The 9,278-nt window shown below is 31.8% G+C and overlaps 1 non-coding gene across 1 annotated transcript; it reads left to right on the top strand.

Moving 5' to 3' along the window:
- The first annotated feature begins 5,769 nt into the window (after positions 1-5,769).
- LOC118608824 lies at positions 5,770-5,922 on the top strand. Its single transcript, XR_004953199.1, has one exon. It is a non-coding gene; the product is annotated as a small nucleolar RNA SNORA62/SNORA6 family (small nucleolar RNA).
- The last annotated feature ends 3,356 nt before the right edge of the window (positions 5,923-9,278 follow it).

Below are 9,278 nucleotides of genomic sequence, written 5' to 3'. Positions count from 1 at the left end.
CAAGAGAAAAGACGATCAACAGATGCTTCCGTGATGCAGGTGTTGGAATTATTCACTGAAAATTGCAAAGAAGTTATTATAATATGCTTCAAAAAATTAATAGAGACCATTTTTTAAACAAATGAAAAGCCTCAGCAAAGAAATAAAAGAGATAAAGAACCAAATACAATGATACGATTAAAATACTTGATAACCTAAAAAATATTCACTAGACAGGCTCAATAGCAAAATGGAGATGGCAGAATAGTGAGTTAGTAAACCTAAAAATTAATCAATAAACGTCATTCTAAACAGAGACAAAAAAAAATTATTAAAAAGTGAAAAAAGCCTTTGGCCTATAGAACAATTTTAAAAGGTCTAAGTTTTGTGTTATCAGAGTCCCAAAAGGAGAGGAGAAAGAACATGGAACATAAAAAATATTTGAGGAAATGATGGCTGAAAACTTCCTTGACAAAAGACACAAGTGTCTTTTTTTCTAGAAGCTCAGTAAGCTCCAAACACGATCATTTTAGACTAAGCAATCTCAAGAAACATTATAGTCAGACTGCTAAACAGTAAGATAAAGAAAAGGGCCCAAAAGCAACCAGAGAAAAACAATACATTATCTCTAGGGTAGCAGTGATTTGATAGACTAGATAGTCATAAGAAACCATGAAAGTCAGAAAGAAATGGAATCTTCAATGGAAATAGAATTTCAATGGAAATTCTATTTCCATTGAAAATATCTTTCAAGAATAAAGGAAAAAAGAAATTCTAAGATGAAGAAAAAATAAGAAAATTTATCTCCACAGACCTGTGTTAAAATGTCAAAGGAAGTTTCTCAGACAGAAGGAAAATGATACGAGAGGGAAATTTGAGACCTTAAAATGAAAAGTAACAGAAATGATAAAAGCTGGATAAATATAATTGATTATTCTTCTCTTCTAAGTTCTTTAAAATATGTATGCCTGTCAAAAGCAAAAGTTATTGCTTTCAAAAAACATTGTCTTGATGGAATTTTCAATGGACGTAGAAGTGATACATTTGACTATGACAAAATAAGTGAGAGAGGTAAAAAAAACCTATTGAAGTGTTCCACATTCTCCATGAATTGGTAGAACAGTAATTCTAAGTATAAAGTGAAAATTTAAATATATATGTTGTTATCTTTAAAGAAACCATTTTTTAAAAAAGCTATACAAAGAGGCAATAAAAAACCTCAATAGATAAATTAGAACAATGAAAAATATTCAAATAATCCAAAGAAAACAATGAAAGAGAAACAGAGAAACAAATCATAGAGGAAATAAAAAAGAAAACATAATAAAATGGCAGACCTAATCCCAAACATACCAATATTTATTAAACATAAATAGTACGAGAAGACAAACTAAAAAACAGAGGTCATCAGACTGACTCTTTAAAAAAAGTCTCAACTACATACTGTCTATAAAAAATCTATTTTAAATATTATGATGTTGGGGAGTTAAATGTAAAAGAATGGAAAAAGATATATCATGCAAACACTAATCCAAAGAAAACCTGAGCGGCTATATCAATATCAGACACAGTATACTATAAAGCAAGAAAAATTAATAAGAATCAAGAGAGACATTATTTACAATAAAAGTGTAAATTTACAAGAAGATGTTTAAAAAAATCCTAAATGTGTATATACCTAATATTAGAACTTTAAAATACATATAGCCAAAACTGATAGAACTAAAAAGGAAAACTAGATCTTCAATTTACTTAGAAACTTTAACATTCCTTTCTAAATAACTGATAGAACAAGTAGATAAAAATAAAAATAGTAAGAGTAGAAGTACTGAACAATACTATTAACCAAATGGATCTAATTGATTATTTTAGAACATCTATCCCAACAAAAGCAGTTTATATATTTTTCTCAAATGCACAAGAAATATTCACCAAAATGAGCCATATATAGCATTACCTTGATGCCAATGACAGTATCAGAAAATAAAACTAATTTCTTTCATAAATATAGACAAAAAATATTCAACAAAATGCACAAAAAATCAAACTCTTAAACATACAAAGAATAATACACAATGACCAAGGGAAATTTGTCCTGGGAATTCAGGCTCATTCAATGTTTGAAAATCAACCAATGTAATCGAACCATATTAATAGACAAAAAATAAATCCATATGATTGTATCAATTGAAACAAAAAAAAAGCATTTGACAAAATTCAACATTTCTTCATAATAAAAATTGCACAGTTAACTAGGAATAGAAAGGAAACTTTCTTAACCTGATGAAAGGCATCTGCAAAAATCTACAACTATCACGATTCATGGTAAAACAATGAATGCTTTTCTCATCAGATAGAGAATAAGGCAGGACTGTCTAGTCTCTCCACTTTCAGTTAATGCTGTACTGAAAGTTCTAGCCAATATAATAAGGCAAGGCAACGGATTGAAAAGTTAGAATTAATCTGTTTCTATTTACAGATGAAATGCTTGTATATGTAAACAAACAAACAAACTCATGGAATCAACATGAAAGTTTATGGAACTATTTATTATGTGAGTTCAGCAAGTTTGCAGGTTTCCAAGTATCACACTCAAAAATTAGTCATATTTGTATGTACTAGCAATGAACGATTAAAAACTCACTTAAAAAATAGCATTCATAATAGGTCCAAAGAGCGAAATATTTAGGAATAAATCTAAATTTCAAAACAATGATTAAAGAAATCAAAGAAAATCTAAATATATTGAGAGGCAAACCCTGTTCATAGATTGTAAGACTCAATATAGCTAATATGTGACTTTTCCTCAAATTGATGTACAAATTAGATCAAAATTCAAGTGGGAATTTTTCCATAGAGATAGACAATTTCTAAATTTATATGGAAAAGCAAAGGAATTTGAATAATCAAAAAAATTATTTTTTAATTGCGTGACTTATACTACCTGAATCTAATTTCTATAACACTACATAATCCGTAAATTATGATTTTAGCAAAAGGATAGCCATATAGAGCAATGAAACAATATAGAGCATCCAGAACTAAGCCCACACAGTCAAGATCAATTGATTTTGTCAAAGTTGCAAAGCTAATTTGAGAAAGATAATTTTTTCAACAAGTGATGTCAGAACAATTGGACATTCATGTGTTAAAAAGAAAAAAGAACCTTGATCTAAATTTTACATCTTATGACAAAATTAAGTCAAAGTGGATTAGAGGTATAAATATAACACATAAAACTGCAAAAGTTTTAGAAAAAAACATAGCAGAAAAATCATCATGATCTGAGCTTAAGCAAAAAATTCATAGAATCAATACCAAAAGCATGATTCATAAAGAAAAGAATGATAAATCGAAATCTATCAAAATTAAGGTTTGCCCTACAAAAGACACTGTTAAGAGAATAAAAAGACAAAGTTAAAACTGGAAGAAAATACTTACAAATTGCATATCCAACAAAGCGTATTTGTATAGAATACATAAGGAACTCTTAAAACCCAACAGTAAAAAATAAACAGTTAAAAATAATGAGTGTGATAGAATTATTCTGTATCCTGATTGCGGAGATGGTTATATGAATGTATACATGTGTTAAAACTCACAGAAATCCACACAACCCCAAAAAGTCAATCTTATTGTTTGTTCATTTAAAAAGTAAAATTTTAAAAGAAGTACTTAAAAGAATGTAATCGTATTCCAAAAGAATAAAATTGCTACCAGAGAAAGTAAATGAAAAGAGATGGAGATCAACTCATTTTGGTGGTTCATAATGTGAATACTATGGATACTTAAGAGAAATTACAAGTCATTACAAATTTGATGATTTAATTGTCAAAGCTAAGACTCAATGAAAAAAATAAAAATTAAAGCCAAAGTCTAGAATATTATGCTTATTAATCTCAAGGTGGGCATTGGTTGGAAGATTCTAAGTTTCAATAACAAATTGTCCAAAACATAAACCATTGTGATTTAACACACAAACTCTAAGAAAATAGATTTGTCAAAAAGATGTAGAGTACAGAACGGAGGTTCAGAAGAAAGACATCCAGATGGTAGTTAGAAAACAAGAATGTTGGAAAGGCACTTTCTCTATTATAATTCCTTTATATGAAAGAAATTAGCTTTTTCTGAATTTTCTGATTTTCTGAATGCTTTTTCTCTCTTACTAGACTCTATGTTTCTTGAGTATAAAAGTCAAGATAGAAGAGCCTTAGAGGCGACAATCTTGTTAGGTCTAAGTGGTGGAGGTGGAGTGCTCCCAAGGGTATATTTGTAGAAGGTGCTTTTAAAATATTAAACGTAGTGCTTTCCTTTCTATCATGTGCTTATTTGGGATAGGTGATGGTGAATAATAGAGACTGAGGTGGATCTAACCACACCACACCCTAACCACCCTCTGACACCATCAATGATACAAAATACATTGTTCATGTTTATATCCCCTGCAATACTGCGCATTGGCATATAGGAAGAGCTTAATTAACATTGTTCAATTGAAATTGAGTAGAATCCTTCCTGCAATCCTAAGTTGTCTCTTAAATTCTCAGGAAATCAAGTCATATGAGATAAGGTATAAAAGATGTTGAGAAAAGGGGCCAATCAAAGAATAATTCTATCCCTTGTGCTAAATTCTTAGAATAACTCTGGTTCTCAATTAAACATCGATATTATTTAGGGTGAGTGCAGAAAACTGAAATTTTTATGTCCTTAGAAGAACTTACAATTGCAAATAAGCACAAAATCTTAAGAAATTATAATGTTCTCAGCTGATAATTGCATCTCAGACTCCTTATAAAGAAAAGCTTATTATATTAGTAAGCACATTTATTTTGAGAATGAATGTAATTGTTTCACTAGAAGTCACAAAAAGTTATCAATTATGATCCCCAAAAGTTAAGAGTTTTGAAACATAAACACAATTTTTAATGAAGTCAGGGTATCTAATGAAGTATTTAAGGGGGAAAAAATGACCTTTGGTTCTGTTCTTGCTTTGCTTGGGTGATTAATTTTTTTTCTCTTTTTTTCTTTTTTTTTCTTTACACACCCTGCCATAAACTTTTTTATTTACACTTTATTGTAACTGACTTCATGTCATTTGCTCTTGCTCAATAATAATCAGTTAACAGCAAGGGCAGGTGTTCTCAAGGATGTGGCCTTTTCATAGAGTGAATCCATACAGTTTTTTATTTTAATCATCATAAAAAATATAAAGATAAAACTCATTCTAGTGTCTGGCAGGGAAAAAAGATATAGAAATGCAAAAAAAGCTAAGGACGGAGATCTGGAATAATAAAAATTGGTAGTAATCTACCCATTCTAAATTTATTTGTTCCCCTTTTTTTTAACAGTTGTATTTGTTTAATCACACCAGTGATAGCTTCTGCTAGCACCTTAATTTTTATATGGCTTTTGTTCTACCTTTTTGCATTATGTTTAGGTATAACAATTCTAATTAAACTTTTGGTTGAATTTCTGTAAAGTTTGAGTCTGCTGATTTTCTGAGATCATGACAATACTCCACATTCCTACCTTTTTTACCAATGAACAATTTTTTTTTCTGCTATCCTACTTGATTTAGAAATACATTCTTTTTCTTTTCATTTTTCCACCTCCATACATGTGAGTACCAAGTTCACTGCAACTGTAACATCTATTCTTCCAGAATTTCCTAGTCCAATCGTCTGGTCAAATCAGATTCTTCGGGATGGTCTGAGAATGTCCTCAAAAGTTGCCCCTTTTTTCTCTTGGTCCTTTCTCCCACCAAATTACCAGCATTAAGAATAATCTTTAGCTGCATATTGGTAGAGCTTGGAGTTGAGGCCACCAACTGGCCAATGAACTCACAAGTGTAGGTAGTGTGCTACATAAAGGCAAGTTTTTTACTAACACCACAAGGGTCTCTAGCCCAATGCATGGAGTTCAATAACAATCCTTGCTATAAGTGTGATTTGAACGTATGAGAGCTTTAAGGAGAGATGAAAGCATTTAAAAATGGTCTGTTTCTCTCTGTATTTATTGCTTTACTTTGGCCTCTCAGGCATTATTTGGCTTTTCTGTTTTCAGACCAATTTGATGAATCCTGCTCTAAGATCTTAAAAAGGGTTACTAGCACAGGGAGTTCACACACATGGTGCCTTCTCCCATGAAAACCCATGGGAGGTCATGCCTGATCTCTATTTTTACAGAGACCTTGAAGAGATTGAAAAGCAAGAGAGGCCACTGCTGAAAAGACTGTGACTAAGGAATATCAGGATAAATAGACTGCTCCAGTTGCCAAGTTCACTGCTACTCAGGCTAAGGACACAGACTAGTCTGAAAGCATACAGGTGCCCTCTGTGCCTGTTCATCAGTTCCCCACTGAAGATCAGGGTGCTCACTGGAGAATGGTCTGCATCCCCCACTGCTCAGGCCATTGAACCTGTAGGAACGACCATTGAGTGGTCTTCAGCTGTTCTTTCACAAACTCTTAAACAAAATCAAAATAAGGTTGACAGAAAAGAAACAGTTTCTAAAAGTATGTCCATTAAAAAATGAAAAGAATAATCTTTAAACAAAAAACGTCCTGGGCATAGTTAAAAATTAATGTGTAATTTGAGGAAGACTACCTAGCCATTAGGATATTGACTTAGATTAATTTATTAGTTATTTAGTGGCCTGGAGGGATGGAGCTAAAAGTAAAGGCTTAAATTAATCTGGTCTTGTAGCAACAGTGAGGGTGAGGATAAAAAGGAAAAAGCATAATAAGGAGAGAAAATGGATAGATTGAGAGAGAGATTGGTGATGATCAAGGTAATGATGGTAGTCGGAAAAGTAGGTACCATTAAAGAAGTAACAGAAACAGTTATTAAAAAGAAGACAGATTTTGCTGGACAATAAATAGAGTCTAGATGGTCCTCCTTAGGAGCGTTTTGATTTGAGAAGATCTCTCAATCTGAAATCCCAACCCTAACAGCCTGAAGGCCATTCACTTTTATTATTTTTATTAATGAATGTCTTTAGTTTTAGGCATTTCCTCATTTAAATTCACATACCTTGAGAAGGTGGCTATTATGCCACAATGTTATATTGACCCTTAATGCCATTTTCTAAATTAACAATTTAAAAGAAATTTCATACATAATAGCCAAATTGGTTAAGATGGTTTTGTATGTAAGGAATAGAAAGCTCCCCTTAAAATTAATAATATACTAAAGGGAACTTATCTACTTACCTAATGGAGAGGCTCTGGGATCATTTAGGGTTTGAGTATGGTTTGGTCCAAATTTTCACAATGTTATCAGGACTCTTTATCTCCTTTTCTGCAATTTTCTCAGCTCTGTCCACCAACATGGGTTGACTTTGTTCTCAGCTAGTCTTCCCTAATGCAAACAGTATAGCTGTTGGTAGTTCACAGTGCTACTTGCTTCCTCATTCATATCGAGAGGGAGAAAATATGTTTTTCCCCAATTATAGAAGTCTTGAGCTCCAACCTGATTATACCAAATTGAGATATTTACACTTACCCTTGAGCCAATCATGTGTCAAAAGAAATGATATTACCTTAAGTAACATAAATCTTAAAGCTCACTCAGTTTCAGTGAGAAGAGGCTGAACACAGGGGAGACAACCACAACGTTCACTGTGGACTTTAATAGATGAGGAGAGAAACCCAGAGCTGGGACACCAGCTAGGGTAGGCCTGGGCAGGTTGTTTTTGAGTTAAGTCCCGTTTTACTGGGTATTTTCTGAAGACAGTAGGCATCTGGCAGGGTAGATGATGCCAGAAAAGAAGAGGAGAAGCATGCAAACAATATATTCTACTATAGGACTCTTCCCTTTCCAGCAGTAAACTCATGGCATAAACACAATCTGCCACAATCTCAGCATAATGACCAGGGCGACTGCGCTGGGTCATTGAAAAATCTGTGTCATCTACATCTACAGAGAAGTTTAACTTGCCAATTCAGTCTAGATCCTTTCGGTATGTTTTGCTGATCCTTTGCACTAAGTGGAAGTAACCATCACCCTACTTTCCTAACCCTTCTCCAGAAGGGTCTCTTTGGTTCTCAATATAGTTCTGCCTTCTAGTCTGAAATGAGCATATTCCTGTATCACACTGAAGTCAGTTAAAAGTAACTAGGTTGTTTTCTGTTATTTCAAAAGAACTTTACCCTTATGTCTTCAATTTTAAAGACTTGTAGTCAACCTAAACAGAATTAGAGATTGAAAACTATTCTGCTTTTAAATACTTCATTTGCCTGAATAAATGCTAAAAATGATTAATTTTAACTACTATTTTTTTAACTAAGTAGGACAAGCTAAAGCAGTGATGTTAGCCCCTGGCTGTACATCAAAATCACTTAAGTGCCTTGACCTTTCCTGGAATGATTCTGATTTAATTAGTCCAGAGTGAGGCCTTGGCACAAACATTAAAAAAAATTTTTTTTGTATTGAGATATAATTCACATGTTATAAAATTCAACTATTTAAAATGATATTGAGTATATTTATGGAGTTGGGGTACCCACATTTTTAATGCTCCCCAAGAGTTCTAATACTCAGATAGATAGGGTTGAGAACACTGAGCTAAAGCAAATTGTTAGACTTTGAGACAACCTAATAATCAACTGAGCTCTAAGTTAAAAATTATTCAAAAAACATTCCAAATTCTGTGGTTTTTAAGAAATTTATAGACAATTTTTTAGCTAAGCTTTAAGTTCACAGCAGAATTTAGTGACAAGTACAGAGCTAAAATTATGTTTTTTTTTTAACAATTAAATTCTCTAATTCAATTTAATTTATTGGTATTCTAAGTCTGAGGGAAAAAAAACAGAAAAGCCTTTAATAATGTTCATGTTTTCTTAGGGAAAAAAATTCACAAAATAGTTATTCTTCTTGTAAAGAGTTATTTTGTATTCACGTAAAATGTAAGATAAAATCAAAATATGGTTTTCTCTCTTTTTAAAAAATCTATTTACAACTTATTGATCAACACTTTCATAGCTCTCTTTTATTGGAGAAATAAAGCACTTAAACAAAATTCCAGTGATAAATAACTGAAAATATCCAATATTAATCTAATCCCTATGCATTCCTATCTACCTTTGATATAAAAGATTGAAAAGTATTGCAGTTTTGTGCCTATATATATTTATCTCATGAAAGTGTTATTTGCTTTGAAAAAAATATTGATCATCTCAGCTGAATTTAGTTTACAGAAAACATCTATAACCAGAAAAGTTTTAATATGGACTATTTAGTATAAAGAGTTACCTAAACTATTACAAATAAAAACATGATCACACTAGTAGTTTTTGAACC

Source organism: Rousettus aegyptiacus, unplaced genomic scaffold, assembly GCF_014176215.1.
Source record: "Rousettus aegyptiacus isolate mRouAeg1 unplaced genomic scaffold, mRouAeg1.p scaffold_m13_p_10, whole genome shotgun sequence".
Lineage (NCBI taxonomy): Eukaryota > Metazoa > Chordata > Mammalia > Chiroptera > Pteropodidae > Rousettus > Rousettus aegyptiacus.
The sequence above is the reverse complement of the archived record's forward strand: the minus strand, read 5'-3'. Positions and strand labels throughout refer to the sequence as shown.